Here is a 20,935-nt window from a genome sequence, read left to right on the forward strand (position 1 = left end):
TATTGATAATAAATAAGAAAAAACAAAGTGACATTAAGGAAATCAAAATTAATTCTTTTACCAACAAAAAGTAAAACATAACACACTGGGGCACTTGCAACATCACTGCAGTGTGCACACACGCTGCTTTTACCAAAGCATTTAAGAAAATAATCTGAATGAGGCTGCTTTTTTTTAAAATACACTATAAGAACTATAAAATCACTAGCTGGCTAGCTGCTGTCAGTCCCAGTTCTTCTTTTATATGTGATTAAATGTCAGCACTAAATATTAATCATTTCAATTTGTTTTGATTTGTGATCCTGCCTCATAATGTATCCTGCTTCCTCCTCTGCCTTACTCACATTATTGTCAGCAAATGCAGCTCACTTTGGAGATTTATAACACCTGAGGAAGTGCTGTAGCAAACAGGCTGGGAAAGATTCTGAGGGGAGCCTCTGAGAAGATGCTAAACAGAGGCACAACCCAGAAGAGGATGGAGTGGGACAAAGGTAGCTCCTGAATTTTGCACTTGGCAGGGAACCTGCTTGTCTCCTACAAAAGTAAAGGCAGTTCTTGGACTGTTCTGATTTGTAGCTGCTTCCTGGAGGCATATTTAGGTGGCTCAGCAGCACAGAATAATTGAAGTGCACAGTGCTTTGGCTTTGCCCCTGTGTGCTGCTGTTCCAGGAACTGGCACAGAACACTTCAGCAGGCTCTGCACTAACAGGAGAAGGCCCCCTGCCCTAAGGTTATTCCCTGTGGGCTGTCTCTGCCAGCTAGCCACTTCCTTTATAATAATGGAACAGCATGAAGGGGTAGATTGAAAAGGAGAACCAGGGCCACACTTTACAGAGAGCTGTTCCCCAAAGCCCCGATGTCATTTGAAAATTCCAGGGTTTAGTTTCAGCCCCAAGTGTCTGAACATTTTGGACATTCCAGGTTCAGGTTAGGGACAATGGACGCCCTTAAGTATGAGTGATACTGAAATGTTTGTTTCTCTACTTTCAATGAACTAACTTGGGAGATAAAAGAAACATAGCAAGGAACAGGTCTACCTTGCAGGCAGTGTAAGTACTTGGTCAGTGTGGAACCTGTATCAGTACTGTATTTACACTGCAGCCACTGAAAGCACAGTTCAGGGATAAGAAATACGGAAGGAGGTTCATATTGAATAGTATTGTGAATCACTACATGGGATCAGCAGAAAATGTTTATAACAGGTGTTTCTATAACTGGTAAACATGTGGGTACATTGAGGACCACTGATTAGTACACAGTCTCCTCAACCTGTGTAGTGAGCACACATTTGAATCAAGGCTACTCATTTTTTAGGTTGTTTGTAGCTTTGTTTATGTACATGTTTTTGTCTTTCTGCTTTTACATCTGTTCACGTTAATTTTAAACATAAAAAATAGAAGACGACAAAATTAAGCACATTAGCTTTATGAAATGTATGCATATTATATTTGTAAATGTTTCTAAGAAACCTTTTCAGTCGTACTGCTGCTAGCTGAAGAGCTGCAGAGCCCCTGGTGTTACAGGATAGGGAAGAGACACTTTTCAGAGTAACAGCCGTGTTAGTCTGTATTCGCAAAAAAAAAAAAAAGGAATACTTGTGGCACCTTAGAGACTAACCAATTTTATTTATGCTCAAGTAAATTGGTTAGTCTCTAAGGTGCCACAAGTACTCCTTTTCTTTTTGGAACAGACACTGTCTGCATTGGATTAGGGATTTAGCTTGCAGTCTATTCAGTGCTCATAACGTGGGTAGTTGGCATGGAAGGAGTAAGCTAACAGCCAGGCTAGTGCAGCAGTGAATCAATTTATACACTTCAGCAGCTACAGAGGGATTGAAAACTGGATATAAGGCAGACAGATAGATCCAGAATGAGCCTGAGGCACACACAAGACCAGAGTATTATTACATCAGATTAAGGTGTCCATCAGAGGCGGTTTAAGATTTATTGGGGCCTGGGCACAAAGAACATTTGGACCCCCCACATCCTGGGGCCTCAGGGGCACCAGAAATGGGGGTCCAGCCCCCCCACTTTTTAATAGGTGTAATAGTCTCTGGCAGGTGTGGAGCGGCAGTGGCAGGGGTTGCACTTTGTGGTGGGGGGAGCTAATCAGCTCCTCGCCACGAAGCACAGCCCCAGCTAGTAACACTGACTTTTCCCGGTGGGGGCTGAGGTGAGCCTTAGCCCCACTTCAGTACAGGGCCCCACCCCTTGCTCCTCCTTTTCCCCCTGAGGCTCCCCCCGCAGCGAGGCTGACAGCCAGAGCCAGGCAGTGGTAAGAGCTGCACAGGGAGCCCAGGCTGCTATGGGGAGCCCCGGACCCTCCATCTGCCCTGGGCAGCATTCACTGGGGAGTAGGGACACTGGCCAGGGACTTCTCTTAGGCCTCTCGTCCCCCCGTCCAGGGCCAGTGGAGGGTCCGGGGCTCCCCACAGCAGCCCAGGGTCTCTGGGTGGCTCTTACCATGGTCTGACTCTGGCTTCCTGCTTTGTTGGGGGGGGGGGATGGTTTGGGGGAAAAAGGAAGAGCAGGGGCAGGGTCCGAGGGTGAGAGGAGTAGCAGTTTCCAGCGCTGATGGCCCCCCCACTTCTTAGGGTTGCCAGGCATCTGGTTTTTGACTGGCGCGCTCAGTTGAAAAGGGACACTGGCGACTCCGTTCAGCACTGGTGACCGGGCTGCTAAAAGTCCGGTCGGCAGCGCAGTGGGGCTAAGGCAGGCTCCCTGCCTGTCCTGACTCAGCGCAGCTCCTGGAAGCGGCTGGCATGTCCGGCCCCTATGTACAGGGGTGACCAGGGGGCTCTGCATGCTGTCCCTGCCCCAAGTGCCAGCTCTGCAGCTCCCATTGGCTGGGAGCCAGACATGCTGGTTGCTTCTGGGCGTCACCTGAGGTAAGTGCTGCCTGGCCAGAGTCTACACCCCAAACTCCCTCCTGCATCCCAACCCCTTGCCCCAGATGGGACTCCCCTCACACCCAAACTCCCTCCCAGACCTGTCACCCCCCTGCACCCCAATCCCCTGCCCCAGTCCTCAGCCACCTCCTGCACTCAAACTTCTCATCACTGGCCCCACGCCAGAGCCCATACCCCCAGCTGGAATCTGCACCCCCTCCCACACCCCAACCCCATGCCCCAGCCCTTGGCCCCTTTCCGCATTTCGAACCCCTCAGCCCCAGCGTGGAGCCCCCTCCTGCCCCCAAATCTCTCATCCCTGGCCCCACCCCAGAGCCCGCATCCCCAGCTGGAGCCCTAACCCCCTCCTGCACCCCATTCCCCTGCCCCAGCCTGGTGAAAGTCAGTGAGGGTGGGGAAGAGTGAGTGATAGAGGGAGGGGAGATGGAGTGAGTGGGGGTGGGGCCTCGGAGAAGGGATGAGGCATGGGTGGGGCTGTGGGGCAGAGGGTGGAGCTGGGGTTGTTCAGTTTTGTGCGATTAGAAAGTTGGCAACCCTACCACTTCTCCAGTACTCCTGTGGGGGCACCCAAATTGGGCCTGGCCCCTGGCCATGGGCCCCATGGGCCTGTGCATTAATCCACCACTGATGTCCATATTAAACTGAATTAGTATCCTATTAAAAAAGAGTAATTTCTATTAAGTATGCCTGGTCTTAAATATGTTTTATAGGAATAGTCCTGTTGAAATGGATTTCCTTATTAAACACATCCAGATTAAGGGGTACCCTATCCAGATTAAGGTCTTCTTTATCCATTACAAAAAAGACTAAACTGTTTGTAATTCATAAATGCAACAAGATAAGTGTTCTGGATTTGCTGCAGTTATCACACAGTTACTAGTGAGTGTCTCTGATCTATAAATGGGGAATGGGTTAGGTTCAAGAGCAGAGTTAAGATTTGTCTCAGAAACATAACTTTGAATTTTCTGAATTGATAGTATTCCCCTTTTTTTTAAAGTAACCTCCTATTAAAGTGTTTCAATGACAATATCTGAACTCTAACTTAACTAAAGTTTCTCGTCTGGGAATATATGGTCTCTGTGGGTAGATAAGTTCATATATGTAACATTTATAAATTTGTCTGTTTATGCATAAACATAAAATAGGCATAGTTGTCAAACTTGGGCACCTAATGTTAGGCTCCTAAATTCATATCTGAGCACCAGAATAAAAGGTCTTATTTTCAAAGTTCTGAGTAGAGCTGACCAGAGACCATAATGGGAGCAATTGAACCTGTCCCTCCTCTTCAGAGGAGAAAAAGCCTTACTCCATATCATTCTTACTTTAAAAAAAAAAAAAAAGGCAGAACACTACAGAGCACTTCTTGACTTCAACTATATCAACAAATCCATAAAAAATCAAACAAAAAAAAATTCACAGTGGAGACGTTTAAATCCACACTAGCCACCACCAATAGAGGGCATGACATTTGAATGATGCCAATCTCCGTATCTCAATTTGACAGTCCCACAGATGCTTCTTAAAGTTTTGCTCTTGAAGCACATTACCAGTGCAGGTCCTTGCCCTTTGAGCTTTTCATAACAAAAGTTTTGGTGGCCGCTGTGACAAATTTTCCTAAAATACTTAATTAACTTTAGGAAAAACAAATAAATACATACATATACATGCGCAGAACACTATAATTTATTTATGTAGGGTTTTTTTTTGCAGACTCAATAATGAATATAATATACAGTTGTATTTTGGTGCCCCTGGCCACAGCTGCCTCCCTCAACCATCGCCTCTTGCCCCTGCTGCCTCCCCCGTCCCTCCACTGCCCCCAGGCTCCCCATCACCCCGGGGCTGGATTTCCAATTAGGCACAGTAGGCATGTGCCTAGGGGTGCCTAAAAGTTAAAGGTGGGTTAAAAGTTAAAAAGTTAATACATATGCGGTTAAAAATGGTTATCGTGAGCTTATTAAAAAAATTATAAACAACCCAATGATGATATTACATGGGAAACTGTGGCAACTCTGCTCATGGTACCGGTTTTGCTTGTTTGTGATTGGCCAACGTCGTCACCGTCTTTAGACGCTCGTGTATATGAGTGTATAGACTTACTTACCAGTCTGCATCTGTGCTTGTGGCTCTAGTCATGCGTGTATGCAAATGCTATTGCTATATTTACCATAGTATATTGCAGCCAGCATGGATTTGATAACATTACAAAATAAGTTTCACTTTCAGCTTGGTCCTACCTGCAACCTATGTGATTGTTTTAATTACATGTATTTTTGTTATTGTATTGAATAAATATTTAGATTATTGTTTATATTTCTTTTTGTTTAATTTTTTAAGGAAAACACAAAGGTCAGCTGTAAGCGGCGCTGAAGATACTGTGCATAGGGGTGCATAAGGTGTAAATCCAGCCCTGATCCATCCCCTGGTCCCACTGCTTCCCCCACATTGCCCCAAGCTCCCTTTTGTGACCTCACACCCTAGTCTCACCCTGCTCCTTGCCTCTTGACCACAGTGCCCAGAAAGGCCGGCCCTCCTGAAGCCCCGCTGCCCCGAGCTCAAGCCCAGAGCCAGAGCACCATGGCTGGAGTCAGGGTGTGTGTGTGCTGAAGCCTGGAGCCCTGCCACCCTGAGAGGCTGAAGACCAGAACCCACTGCCAGAGCCCTGTGGCTGAAGCCAGGAGTGGGGAGGGGAGTTAAGACCACCTCTGGAGCCCCACGGCTGAAGCTGGGGAGGGGGAGTAGAGGCTGAACCCCATCCCCGGAACACTGTGGCTGAAGCAGGGGAGGCTCAAGCCTGCCCCCAGAACGTCCGGCTGAATCAGGGGATGGGGGCTGAAGCCCTCCCCCGGAGCAGAGGGGGGCACTGCTTTGTCCCCTCCCCCATCTCTTCTGAGGGGAGGCTATCGTGGCCATAGGAAAACCCTTCAATGGCCACGGTGGCCACATTTGAGAAACACTGGCTTAGGAACAGCACTGCAAGTGTTTACGAAAATATTGTCAATATCAGCTGTAAGAAAGGAAGGGGGTCTTCTACTTCCTGGGTGACCTCCTTATCTGGGCCTCATAGAATGTATCACCAAAACACTAAGGATGCTGCAGAGCCACAGTTTTGTGAGAATCAATTAGTGACCTCTGCAAAGTTGCTTACTGCAGAAAAGATAGAGATGTGGAGAAATCTTATCAAAACATTCAACCTTTCAAGGGGAGTACCCTTCACATGTATCTCTCTCTTCTGGGATTAGTGGTCTCCCATGTGGATATTCTTAATGGGCCAGTGCTCATGAGGCCATCACAGAGCTTCCCTTTATCTCTTATCTCTTATCTGTGTGATAAGTGAAGGTGTGTAATCCCAGGAGGATTCTTGGGTCATTCACATGGGGTCAAGGACCATCCAAGGAATCCGGTCCAAACACGAGAGAAAGCACAGCATAAACTGTCGAGACCTCTGAGCAGGGGGTGGGGTTCAGCCTCTACTCCCCCTCCCCAATATGCTCTTAAGACTCTGCTTCCATATCTGGACTTACCTCAAGTGCTAATCATGACAGACAGCACCTCAGTGATATCATACATCAATAGACAAAGAGGACAAGGTCGACAGTCCTTCAAAGAGAGGCTCACCTCCTGATGACTTGATCAACAGAGAATCTGCAGTCAATTTGCTCCATTTACATCCAAGACAAAATTGAATGTTACAGCCAACTGGCTCAGCGAGCAAAAGTTAGGTCATCCAGAATGGGAACTATGCCTAGAAGTGTTTCATCTCCTGGTAAAAAATGTAGTCTCTCTGTGATAGATCTGTTGGCCTCCCACCTGAATCAAAAGGTTTCAGTGTTGTTGTCTTGTCAGTGGGATCACAGAGCCACAGCAACAGGTGTCTTGTTGCAAGGATGGCCAAAAGAGACTCTTATATACCTTCTATCCCTTTTCCTCTCCTCACAAGAATATTGCAGAAGAACAGATCAGGAGAGAAGCAGCACTGGTAATTTCGGTATTCCCATTCTAATCAAGGAGGCCTTGATTCTCTGATGTCCTTGACAGGGTACAAAGACCTCCACATCTACTTTCCATTGAGAAGGGATATGATATTACAAAAGCCGATCATGCATCAAGATCCAGACAGTTTGAGCCTAACTGCCTTGTTTTTGAACAAAGCCTCTTAAGCCAAAGAGGTTATTCAGAGAGCTAATATCCACAATTTTAGCTTCCAGAGATAAATCTATTATCTTAGCGTATTCAAGGGCCTGGTTGAGCTTTAACAATTTGTGCCAGGACAGGGGTCTCGCCCCTACACCCTTTCAATCTGCTTCAGTACCACAGATTCTCAAATTTCTTCAAAATGAACTCGGGTTAGGCCTGGCAGTTAAGACTCTAAAAGGTCAAGTTGCTGCTTTGCTGTACTAAGGATGCTTAGACAAAGTAGTGAATTTCATCTTACCTACATGTCCAGCATTTTTCTATGCCAGCATCTCTTCTACATCATCCTGACATGCTGCTTCTCCTTGTCATTACAGGCCCTCCATTTGAACCACCCACAAAGGTGTCTCATTACTTTCTAATAATTAAAATGGCTTTTTTCATGACAATCGTGGCTATTGGCAGTGTATTTGAGCTAGAAGCCCTTTTGCTACAGCTTCAGTGCTGCACATTCCATAAGGTTAACAGGTACTCAGAACCAACCCTTCTTCATACTGACATCAGAAGGACAAATGCTTGACAAATTGTGTTTTATTACCAGTATGAAAGGGAAAGAAGGTTTCAAAATCTTCCATTTCCAGGTGGATGAGATACTGTATCTTAGAAGTCAGAAAGCATAGCTCCATCTTCCAATACCAGAGTTCACTCCCTGAGAGCCAGGGCAGCCTCATGGGCAAAAGATTGCAGGCCTCATACCAGAAAATCTGTAAATCAGCAACCTTGTCATCTGTTCATGCCACTTTCAAATTTCTACAAACTGGATATCAGGCATCATCCTATGCTGCCTTCAGTAGACAGGTGCTCCTTGCTGTAGCATCACAATGACTATGAGGAAAGGGTTATCCCCTTTCACATCTGTACATAACTGTATGGAGTTCCCTCCTGTTGAGTGGCCACTGCTATAAAAATCCCAGTGTCATGGATCTGTGGATCTCATTACAAGTAAGAATAGGAAAATTTATCTGAGTCTTACCTGACAATTTCCTTTCTTCAAGTAGTGAGGTCTACAGATCCAACCCACCCTGAACAAGGTGTTAATTGGGAAAAGATACAGAATTATTAATTGGCACTCAAAGCCTGTTGTTCACTGAATTCCTTGCTCTGCAGAGGATTGTTCAATTTAGTCAATATTTAATTTTCCTTACTGATATAGAATACTTAGTTTTTCCTAGGCCATGGAAGTATCTCAACTGATGGTTTCTCAGGTGGAGCCATAAGTCCCTGCCTCTGACTGACAGGTTTGGCCTACCTCCAAGGCTGCATAGAGCAGAGTGTCATGGATCTCTGGCTCTAATTACTTCAAGAAAAGCCATAGATAAATTTTCCTGGTTTTAGATGGAAAAGGTCTGGTTTTTGATTTGGGGTCTTTTTCTCTATTTCTTTCTTCCCTCCATCTCTCCCTGCAAATTCTTGGAGAGTCCTTTGTATGTCTCTACAAAACATTTCAGCTTTGACAAAATAGCATATTTTGATAAAAAACCATTTAATCAAAAATGTTCTGACCAGCTCTTATGCTGATCACCAGCAACTCCCAGTTGAATTCAATGGGATTTGTGAGTGCTTATTATCTTTGAAAATCAATCTGCTTATGTAGATGTCTAAATCTTACTTTAGGAGCCTTAATTTAGATACCCAAGTTTGAACACTTTGGTCAAGATGTGTAATACTGTTTCCATATACAGAAGGGCATGGATGGAATTTACAGTGTAAATAGAATCTAACAAATAGATGAAAACTGATTGTCTCTACATTTGTGAAAAACAGGCATATTTGGAAAAGGGATAAACAGGATTCAAAAGGGAAACTGTGAGTCTTGTGCAGTGGCAGCATGCCACAGTGGTACCATGTGAGCAGGTGATAATACCACCATTATAAAATGCTATGATGAGGGTGCTGGCTTGGTGTCCACAACACCGAACGTTTAATCCCAGTTACCCCTGTTTTTCTGTTAGACTTTCCCTCCCACCGTCCCAGTAGTTCTATAGAAAAGCTGAGCACTACTGTCCAAAGATAATAATTGGTGGGAAAGTTAATGAAGTACCATGACATAGAAGCCAAAAAGGGTTCTCTAATTCTCCATTGGCATGATCATTGTAAGAATGACATCAGTAGATTGGAAGTATTTGTGAAAAACAAAACAAAACTTTTTGTTTTGTAAGTTTTTTGCAAGAAAATTAACATCAACGCAAAGGGCAAAACTAAGGAAAAATATGCAGAATATTATTTATTATTAACTATTATTTATTCAGCACCCATGATTGTGATAGTTGCCACACAAATCCAAATGAAAAGACATAAGTCCTTGCTAGCAGAGCCTTACATCTAAAAATAGTCAAAATACAGACAGAGGAATGAGGAAAAGGAAAATGTGACAATTTTTCTTATAATAATTTTTCATATTTTCCCCTTGATTATTTTAACATCAATATCATAGTAGCCTTAAGCCAAAATATTTAAAAGGGCCCTCTGATTCTAGGGCTCAACTTGAGACATATTTGTCCTGATTTTCAGATATGCTGAGCTAGTCAGTCAAAAGTTGGAATTTCTGCTCCATAGGAAATTTCAAAAATCATTTAGTTTCATTTTCAAACAAAAAGCTGAATTTTGAAATTTACCAGGGAAGAGGATCCCAGGGCAAGGAAAAGAGCTCAGTTAAAAATGAACTTAACCTCACTTCACTCTGTATAGCTATTTACAAATACAAGAAAAAGATTAAGTGAAGGACATTAAGGTAAATCCTAAAGTAAGTCCTAAGGACATTAAGGTAAATCTGTTCACTCTCTGCAGTAGCAATGAAGGAACTCAAGCAACTGATGAAAGTGCACTTCCTCCTGTAAAAGTATAGCAGTGATATCACCCGCTCATAGGAACACTTATGCACTCCCAAGCAGATGTAGTTTTTCAAGGCAGTGTCTCACCTTGACCCAAGAGATGCCAAATCGCACAACTGGGAATACACAAGTCCTTGAAAAATTTGTCCAATCTAGTGTCAACGTGGAGGCAGACAAGATGAAATTATTCAAATATTCTTCCCACCAGTGTCCCATAGTGCATTGATGTCCTTTTGATTGCAGCTGAATAAGTTAAGAGCATTACTGTGAATACAAGACAAAAATGCAAAGGTGCATAAATATACTGAAGCATTTGTACTTAAGTGTTCAGTAACTGTCCAATTACAAATGGTTTAATTCCCCAGTGTAGACTCAGTTCAAGAAGACCTGTACCCACCCACCAAGAGAAAAAGAATATGAACAGCTCTACTTTCTTTGTTGCTCCTGCCCTCCAAAAGCAGGCCAGGTAAATACACTGAAATAGCCAACTACTGGGAGAACCTGTTTGATTGCACATCTGTATGGTTCTCTGTATCATACACAACGGGCTAATTCAACATATTTTATAGAATCCAGGTTTCCATGGGATGCCAGATCTAAATGTTCATTGTTATCTGTCCTTGTTGGTTTTGTGTATGAGCCAGGAAGTGGGTGAATTTCAACCGAGTTTCTGTCCTTACTTCAGTATGTTCATTTCCTGGTTCATAGATCATGCTTGTAAGACTGTTGTCAAAAGTTGCAAACATTCAACTGTATATAGTTTATATATAGGCTAGTACTAAAAGGGAGTTGATTTGCTATTAGGGTGTAATGAATTAGTTAGTACATTAACCTTTTAACTTCTGGATTATTAAATTAAAATAATTGTGGGTCACTAATGAAATGAGTTTGATTTCATGCTGTTCCATGTCACAATACAATTCAATATAATTTTCAGTCTTAGTTAAACAGAAGCTGAAGATTAGAACAGTGGAGGTCAAACATTAAGGTGATGGGTTGTGATATAAAAAAAACTTGATTAGGATTGGCTTGACTTTAGCTGAACATGTTGCAAGGGAAGAATGAGGTACATTGTCTGAACTGTGTGCGGATACACACAGCACCTGTTAACACTATCCCTGGGCAGAGCTGCTAACAGTAGGAGGGCAGCTGGGACTGTTGTCCAGTGCCTGGGCTTTATGGGGGGCTTGGGAGTGACAGCGCCCTGCCAGATCCAGTTGCAGCACCAACTCTCACTGGACAGTCAGTTCCTGCTCCTGTAGTTTGTTGTAGTGAGTCAGTAGGGGGAAGTTCGACTAGACGTGCTGTGTGAGGACACCTTCACGCACAGTACCTCCCACAGAAACTCACAGAATAAGGAGCCTTGAGCCAGCCATTGTGACATGTGGACCTGGTAAGAGGAATAGGGGGCCAAATTCTCAAAGGGGATTTAGACATTACAATGTTCAGCATTGCAATGCCTAACTACTAGGTGCCTTGCCACCTAGTGGTGTTTACAGGCCTGAGTTAGGAGCCCAGGCTTCCCAGGCATTGTCTGGAGAGAGATAAATGCCTAAAAGGGAGATTCACAGAAGCCAGCAAACTAAGTAGGGAGCTCTATAAACTAGCCACAAATGAAAGGAAGAGGAAATAGGTCCCAGCTCCTCAAAGGGACTTAAGTACCTGACTTCCCAGTCTGGAAGAAGGCATCAATCTCTGCTCAAGATTCACAGCCATGAATCCTCTCCTAGAGTTAGGTGCCTAAGCCAGGTCAGCCCTTTCTCAGGGTAGAACGGGAGAGGAGAGAGAAAGACAGACTCACCTATCCCGTTATAGCCAATAGCCCACTGGTTAGGGCACTCAGTGGAGAGGTAGGAGACCTCATCTCAAATCCCTGATCTCCAACTTGAATTTTTTTTCTGAATTTTCAATTCCATGACAGATTTTGATATTTTGACCTTTTATCCCAATTTGGAATGCAAATAAATGTTGAAATGTTAGATTTTTCCATGGAATGGAAATTCTATTTTCCAACCAGCTCTACTTACCTGGTTTCCTCAGTACAGCTGTGATGGAACTGCAATTGGTCTGTCCATCAGAATAATTTAAAAAGAGATGTTGTCTCATGCAGGTCTCACAGATTTTTCCAGTGCTGTTGTGGAAGTTGTTGGGTCGTTCTTTAATGATTTTTTAAACAGAAAAATGTAAAACACGCATCTGTTTGTGTAACACTTAACAAAGTGGTTAAGACAGATTTATGACTGATTAAAGTCCAACAGTAATTTCGGTTTGCATTTTGTTCTGTAGATGGGTGTAACAAGCTGGCAGCATTTCTTTGAAACTCCCTATCCTATCCCATTGAGTCATCAGACCCCACTTAAGCCTCTCCCTGCAGATTTAAGGGAGGTGGGAGTGCCTTTCTAGAAGAGAGAGGGCCTAGGGTACTGACTGAATAATTTTGAGGGAGGTCCTATCTAGGAGCAGCCAGCCTGAAGATAAGATTTGATCTGGCCTTTATGTTGTCTTCCCCTTAAAATGTGACTTTCCAATTCTGTGTACTTAAGGCTTAACAAAACAGTAGGTAAAGGTGACCATATTTTTATGAAATGTGTATGCTGGAGAGGAGGCCAGACAGCATGGTTTGGGCAGCTGGGGATTAACAAGTACTTGTATTTTTTTCTTAACCTTCCAGCTTTTCAGATTCACTCTCTTCTTTTTATACGGCTTACATGGGCACTACGTTTTGTTTCCCTCCAGAGGCAGTTAGTTTTCTGTTGCCAAGTCCCCCAATTTCAGTATACCTCTGAGCACAGTTGCTTCTGTTGACACTTGATACTACTGCTCAGATTCCTGCTTCCTCTACTATCAAAGCCACACACACACTTTTTAGTGCTGCCAGACACAGTCAAATCTGTGATGGGGGCCAAATGTGCTGCACCTCTCTCTGTCAGCTGCTTCCTCATCAAATTTGGCATGCTTCTGTGCAATGAATTATGGGTTGTCTCAGATTGCACTTCATACTCCACAGGCTGGGGGCTGGCATAGTTCAGAGAGGAAGAGGTTGGCAGAGAAAGATACAGTGTTCAGGCACGGTTGTGCCCTGACTGCAGCAGGGAGATAATCCTGGAGTAGGTTGGGTAGTCACTAGTTTGGGTCCAGTGTAACTTGGACACAACATGGATTTAACTAAGACTGTCTGAGACACTGAAACCATCCCTCAAAAAAAAAAAAAAAAAAAAAAAGGGCATCTCGTGATCCTAGTGTAGGCCAGATTAATAAATGTTACACTAAACACAGATTTATGTTATTACTATTAATCCCCAAGGAAACAGAATTCCAATATATTTTAATTAAACAGATTACTTTGGTAGCTGTTAAAAATAGCTGTGATCTGAAAAGGAGCCATTTGAAATTCATTACAGGCACTAAACAGCTCAGTTGCTGCCATCAACACACAACATATATATAATCCAGGAGCCAAGGGTTTATATTTGTGTATAAACTCTTGACTCTTGGATTGCCAAATTCAATTTAGTTGGCTGAAGTAGAGTCTGGTTAACTAAAATCATTGTGGACAGTTGCCTTATTATCTGGCCAGTATTTTTTTTTTTTTATGGCCTAGCTGTTAGTCAAATCCAGAAGCCCCCCACAAGTGAAGGGCTTGGCTACATGGGGAAATAGCCCAGAATAGCTATTGCAGAATAACAGGTTTCAGAGTAGCAGCCGTGTTAGTCTGTATTCGCAAAAAAAAAGGGAGTACTTGTGGGACCTTAGAGACTAACAAATTTATTTGAGCATAAGCTTTTGTGGGCTACAGCTCACTTCATCAGATGCATTTGATGAAGTGAGCTGTAGCTCACAAAAGCTTATACTCAGATAAATTTGTTAGTCTCTAAGGTGCCACAAGTACTCCTTTTCTTATTGCAGAATAGATATTCCACACTAGCTCCCCACATGGATGCTCTTACTCTGCATTGTGGGTATATTTACACTGGAGCTGGAAGAGTAATTTCCAACTTGGCTAGTCATACCTATGCAACTTTAATTGAGCTAGCATGCTAAAAAGAGAAGTGTAGCTCTGGTGGTGGGAGGGGCTAGCTGCTCAAGTAAGTTCCTAGTGTCGCCTGGAGCGAATTGTACTCAGGCCAGTTAGCCTATCTCACCTCCTGGGCTGCCCTGGCTACATTTCTATTTTTAGCACACCAATTTGATCAAAGCTAGCACACATAAGTCTTCCAAAAAAATGGAAATTACACCTGCAGCTCAAAGTGTAGTGTATCCTAAGAGTGCTTTTGTGTGACTTAGGTTAAAAGACTTTGGAAGTGGATTAAACTAATCTGCAAAAAGGCATTCTTAGTGCAGAATAAGTGTATCCACATGGGGAGTTAGAATTCACGCCCTAGCTTATTTCATAATAGCTTTGCCATGTAGAGAAGCCCTGAGATTGATGCTGCAACATATTTAGGTCATAAAGAGTCTGGCTCAAATTCTGTTTTCAGTTTAAATGGGGAGATCTGTTGTAACCCCACTGGAGTCAGTTCACACACAGACTAGTATAACACCTGAGTACCAGAACAGAATTTGGCCCTCATATTAAATACTGTCTTTATGCAGCAGTTGGGGCTTGTTTCCTTTCTGTCTTTGTTCATTATAGGCTTGTCAGCTATACTCAGTTGCATTTTATACCCTCTTATTTCATATAAAACTCACTACAAATTTAGTAGGATTAAGTTACAAAGTGTAAAGTAACATCAGTTCAAGTAAGTTTGTGAGAAGCAAGGCTAAATGTTATCGGGCTGTGCCCCAGCCAGTAGGTTCCCCCCCTCCAGAAGAATATGATACTCATTGGGAAGGTGGAGTTCAGAGACAGTGTCTGGCAGATCAACAGTGTTTTAAAAAGGCCTACCAATTTCCCTGCTGGTAGTTTGACAAAAATAATAGTTTCATAGAGTTTAAGGCCATTAGGTCACCTAGTCTGACCTCCTGTATATATAGGCCCTTAATTTTCACCCAGTTACCTTTGGATAGCATAGTTGGAATTACTGATCTTGCATAGATAGGAAAGGAAGACGTCACTGTTAGAGCAGTGTGAAATGTTCAACTCAGACCAAAAACCATATTCAGAATCAGCCTTGCTTTCATGTCCATGAACACCTTTTTGCTCTAGATACCCACAAACTGATTCATGGTATTGTTTATATTGTTATGTAATTGCCCCCCCACCCCCAGTATCTGAACACTTCACAGGTATTAACATATTTATCTTTACAGCTCCACTGTGAGATAAGGCTACCTTATTTTACAGGTAGTGAACTGATGCATTAAGTGACCCTTCCAGGGGTTATACTGGTAGAGCTAGGAGTTGAATCATCATGGATCATCTGAGTACCATGCCAGTATTTAACCCCAAGTCCATCTTCCTCCCATCCCAGAACGGATTCCTGCGGGACCCCACTCAATGTGCCCTTTCAGCTTGACTGTAGTTATCAGTGGTTCATGGTCAAGCTGGAAGGGAATATCAAGTGGGGTCCCACAGGGATCTGTTCTGGCTTCAGTTCTGTTCAATCATCAGTGATTTAGGTAATGGCATAGAGAGTACACTTATAAAGTTTGTGGATGATAACAAACTGGGAGGGGTTGCAAGAGCTTTGGGGGATAGGATTAAAATTCAAAATGATCTGGACAAACTGGAGAAATGATCTGAAGAAAATAGGATGAAATTCAATAGGACAAATGCAAAGTACTCCATTTAGGAAGGAATAATCGGTTGCACACATACAAAATGGGAAATGACTGCCTAAGAAGGAGTACTGAAGAAAGAGATCTGGAGGTCATAGTAGGCCACAAGCTAAGTATGAGTGAACAGTGTAACACTATTGCAAAAAAAAGCAAACATCATTCTGGGACATATTAGGAGGACCGTTGTAAACAAGACACAAGAAGTAATTCTTCCGCTCTACTCCACGCTGATTATGCCTCAACTGGAGTATTGTGTCCAGTTCTGGGTGCCACATTTCAGAAAACATGTGGACAAATTGCAGAAAGTCCAGAGAAGAGCAACAAAAATGATTTAAAGGTCTAGAAAACAAGACATATGAAGGAAGATTGAAAAAACTGGGTTTGTTTAGTCTGGAGAAGAGAAGACAGAGAAGGGACATGATAACAGTTTTCAAGTACATAAAAAGTTGTTACAAATAGGAGGGAGAAAAATTGTTCTCCTTAACCTCTGAGGATAGGACAAGAAGCAATGGGCTTAAATTGCAGCAAGGACAGTTTAGGTTCGATATTAGGAAAAAATTCCTAACTATTAGGGTAGTTAAGCACTGGAATAAATTGCCCAGGGAGGTTGTGAAATCTCCATCATTGGAGATTTTTAAGAGCCGACAAATAACTGTCAGGGGTGGTCTACTTAGTCCTGCCATGAATGCAGGGGACTGGACTAGATGACCTCTGAAGGTCCCTTCCAGTCCTGCAATTCTATGATTCCTCTGATGAAGTTCATGTCTGAAATTAGGGTTAGTTCATAAGTTAAGAGTCATATAGCATTTCTCCTAGATGCCCATCATCAGGAGGTTCAGCAGGAGCCATTTTCACTTAGTTTCCAAAAGAAAGAGGGGAAGGTGAGGCTGCACTTGTGTCTCTGAAATCCAGCTGCACAATTCCAGGGGGAGAAAAAAAGCAATTTCATCCTAGTTTCTGAGTGACTCTGGCAGGCATTGACCTATGCTAGCATGTTAGTTATTCATTAATTTATTCTCATCAATTAGTGGAAACCCACTGTGATATAATTTAGCCTCATTAAAGTAGAGGTCTGTCAGTAATGCTTTGTGTACCTCTGTGTATTGCTCTTGGGGACTAATAAAACTAATTTCCCATACAGTGGTATTTTTCAGTAAAAGCAGATTTATGGATAGAGGAATTTCATCCCACAAAGGCCTTTGTGCAGGTCCTTAAAAAAGACAGCAAAATAGAAAATGGTACAAAATGCACTCAGTTTATAATCACATTTAAAAATCTGGGTAGAACTGGATTCTCCCAAACACAATCAAGCCTTAAAAGCAAAAATTCAGTTAGCATTGCTGCTGCGACTTATCTTTGTATGAAAAATGTTGACTGGAGCTAAATTTTGATTCCTGATTCTTATCTGTTGTGGGTAGAAGAAAGACCATATGACATTTGTATGAAATTGCCATTTGAACAATAATTATATAAGAGAAAAAAACTGGGTCAGGGTGTGTGTCACATGGTGACACTGGCTCTTTAAGAGAGAAGGGGCTAGTGCACCTGTTACTGGTTAGGTGACTCCAGTTAGGCTTAAGAGAGGGCACCAGGGAGACTAGGTGAGTTGGGGGTGGGTGACAGTTTTCTGAAAGAGTCAGGAGGGGCAGGTGATACCTGCCTGGGAATAGAGATGATACAGGAGGGGTGGCAGAGAGTTGCCTAAGGGAAAGAGCTGCAGGAACCCAGAAGGGCGGCGGCAGCAGCAGCAGCAGCAGTAGTAGTAACTGTGAGATGCTGGTGATGGTTCTGAGGGAAACTGTTGAAGCACTGGCTAGTGCTGGGGAACCTGCCATGTTGCAGGAAGCCTTGGGCAGAAGCACCTTGGAATGAGAATTGGCATGCTCTGCATAAGCCTGGCCCAGAAGCAAGTGGTGACTCTGGAGGGAGGTCCCAAGGAGGTGGGGTAGGACTCACAGGCATGAAGGCCTGAGAAGTGTAACTCTGCAGGGGGCCCTCTGGCAGAAGACCTAATTTTAGGGCTGTGGGAGGAGCCCAGGAAAAAGGGGTTGGTCCTAGGGGAGGTTCCCTGGAGCAGGAGTAGGAATCACAGGCAGAGAGGCCTGGCTGAGTGGAACCCTGCTGGGAGCCTTCTCATGGGATACCTGGTGTGGGACTACAGGAAAAGACTTGTGGGAGAAAAATAGGTCTTGGAACTCTCAGGTAGGAGGTGTGGCGAGTGGGCCCTGGAATGGGGTTAAAGGAACTGGGCACAATGGTTAATAGCTCTCTGGTGTGTGACCTGGGAACAGAGACCCTTGAATGGGATTGGAGAGCTGCTGCATTTTAACTTTGTTTTACTTCATGGTTTTGAGAGGAACAGTTTTTATTATGTGGGATCTTTGCAATGTGGTACTTTTATGTAAATAAAAGGATTTGAATCTCTTGATGAGACAACATTCCTTTGCAAGTTTTCATGGGTCATATAAAGGGAAACTGAGGCAAGTGTGCATGTTGTGCTGCAGCCTGCTGGGGACTGCCCCATGACAGTGAGTCATTAGGAAACCCAAATGGTGCTGCAGAAATGGAGATGGCGGGGATTTACTTCTCTGGCTTCCCTTCCATATTTAAGTAAGTTTTATTTAAACACTGCATTCTCTCTGGAATAACAAGAGACAGTGGCATATTGGGTTAGAGGTATGTTGTTATCTTTATTGTATGAGTAAAGGGCAGCAGAACTGTTCTTAGCCTACCCTGACTGAAGAAGAGCTGGGGTGCGGAAAAGCATTCCTCCTGGGTGGTGTGGATGCCATTTGACCTTTCCCTCCCCAGTGTTTAAAGACTGTGCTGATTAAACTCAACTGAGAGTCATCATTTCTGTTCAGCCGTTGCCAGAGCTGAATCACTGATACCAGGTTTAAGGCATAACCCTTAGACCTGCTTATAGGAACAGTAGTGAAATGAAAGACCGTGCAGAGGCTGTACTGGTGGTGAGGTTCCCTGCTACTCACTGAAATCCCTAAAAGACTTGGGTTAAGTGGTGGAACCTAAGAACGTGGCAGTGAGTGACCAGTGGCTGTTGAGAAAAGCAATGGAGGCAGTGGCAAACTGCCAGTTGCAGAGGTGCACAGAGACATCGCTTGATGTCTCCCTGCTTTCTGGGTGGGTGACCCCTGTGAATGCACCTTGGAATTCTGGGTCTTTACTAACCTAGGACAGCCAACTGTGAGTGGGGTGCACCAGAGGGAGAAGGAGTGATAAAGGAACATTTGTTTGTTGGACTTTCCCACTGCAAGGCGGGAAACTGAGGCAAAAGACATTGTTCAGTGTACTGTGGGGTCAGGTTTGCTTATGGTCATGTGCATTTGAATGTGGTTGTCGTGTTTTCCCAAATTAATGTTTGGTTCCCTTTCCCCTTTAATAAAATTTTCTCTTGCTAATCACAGACACAATGTTTGCAAGTGGGGAAGTATTGCCTCTTGAGGGTTCCCAGGGGTGGTATTAAGTTCTCCCAGATTTCTGGGTGGGGGCTCAAGCTGGTTCTATTTTGTATCATTAAGAGGAATCATTGAACCTGTACTTTCCTCCTCTCATCATTACCTCCACAGACAGCTTTAAAAATCATTTAAACCAAATGTGTTTCTAGGTGCCTGGGGTCTGATTTGCAGATGTGCAGAGAATTCACAGGTCCAACAAGAGTCAATTGGAAGCTATATTTTGAAAATATATCGTGCTCAGCACTCTGAGAAATCAGGACTTAAGTGTCTCAAATTAGGTGCTCATTTCCCCCAGAGCCATTAATCCCTCATTCCTTTTCACCATGCATTGCCAGTTACCTGCTCATTCATTCAGCCCTCTTCACCCTCAGCCAGCGAGAAGGGAGGAGAGAGGGCCCAAAGCATCGCTCAGGTGAGATGGGATGGGAGGGGAGGGACAAGAGATACCTCTACTGGTGCAGGAAGCCTGCCCCGCTGCAGTATGGGGGGTGCAGGGTCTCTCAGGTGGCTGGAAGAACTGCTGTACTGAGAATTTGCACAATTTTTTTGTTTTGGCTCTGGCAGACTTCAGGTGTCTCAATCTGTTTCCTCTGAGATAAATTGTACAGGCTATGGGGGGGAAGGGGTCTAGAGTGATATTGCAGCCCATAGAGGGAACTGATCCACCAGGCAATTGCTTGGTTAGCTGGCAGCCCAGTCCCAACCTAGAAGGGGACATCCAGTGGCCTCCCATATTTTCAAACTCTTTATTTTGGGAATAATTGTGGTTGACCATGTCCCCACAACACTTCATAGCTTTCTTGTGAGATAAATACCAAGGCAATAGGTGCCTTATAAATACTTAAGACAGATATTATTATACTCATTTTTATAGCTGGACAAACTGCTGCCAGATTGACTTTCCCAAGGTCAGACAGCAAGTTGACAATGAAGCAGAGCCAAATCAAGGAATCCTGGTTGCCAGCCCCTGCTCACTTCCATGGCTGTTACATATTATTTTGCTGTTTGATACATGTTATGATTAGTTTAATTAGAATGAAGAGAGACCCTCACAATTTTTAGCAAAGTCTACTTTTTTTGCTTTTAGCTAGAAAGTAACTTTTTTTCAGTCTGGCTAAATCTTCTATCTCCGATTACCATTTAATTTATTTGCTAGTTTCCATTTTTGTAAAATCGCCCTCACTTTATAAAAAAGTTTAACTTTGTCCAGATCACTTAGCATGACTGTTTTTGTATCAAATGGAAATTGATAGTCTAGAATCATATTAATTCCATTTTGGAGAGTAGACCAATACCATACTAATGATGAATACAGCTGTACAAAATATTCCCAGTCAACCTCAGTTATACTTGAAATGGGCCTTGGTTTCAAGGCTTGATGTGTGTGAACTTCAGCCTAGTCTTGCAAATGCGGACTAGTCTTGTTTGCAAAGCTGGGAATCCCACTAACTTGCATCTCCCTCACTCCTTCTAACAAGGGTTCCCTTACTCTCAGCAAACCCTGGGACCTGCCCTCCCTCTTATCTTAGATGTCTTTAGGTTTGTGAACAGGCTGAATTCCTACCTCACTTTAGCATAGGACACAAAGATCCTGGTTTAGAGCCCAAACTGACCTGGGATTGTTTTTTTGTATCGGCAGTTGAAATAACAATAACATAACACAAAATTCGGACTAAGTCCTCCCTCCCCCAAACTAAGCTGTTCCTAGGGTTTTACTGCAGGACTTCTCCAACCCAGACCCTATATCCCTCTGTTTAGAGAGACTCCTCCTTAGTATAGCCAGGGGAAAGACAAGCTCTACCTGTCTG

General features: G+C 43.5%; 1 protein-coding gene across 2 annotated transcripts in view; it reads left to right on the forward strand.

Annotated features, from left to right (window-relative positions):
• The window catches only part of ESR1 (estrogen receptor 1), a 190,577-nt gene that overhangs the window by 15,577 nt on the left and 154,065 nt on the right, over positions 1–20,935 (forward strand). The window contains exon 1 of one of the 2 annotated variants that reach the window (XM_043543165.1): positions 17,722–17,853. The exons of the other annotated variant lie outside the window; for it this stretch is intronic. The gene's annotated coding sequence lies outside the window, so the exon portion shown is untranslated. Of the gene's footprint in view, positions 1–17,721; positions 17,854–20,935 lie in introns of those variants that run through there. 2 annotated transcript variants of the gene reach the window in all.

This window comes from Chelonia mydas, chromosome 3 (assembly GCF_015237465.2).
Source record: "Chelonia mydas isolate rCheMyd1 chromosome 3, rCheMyd1.pri.v2, whole genome shotgun sequence".
NCBI lineage: Eukaryota > Metazoa > Chordata > Testudines > Cheloniidae > Chelonia > Chelonia mydas.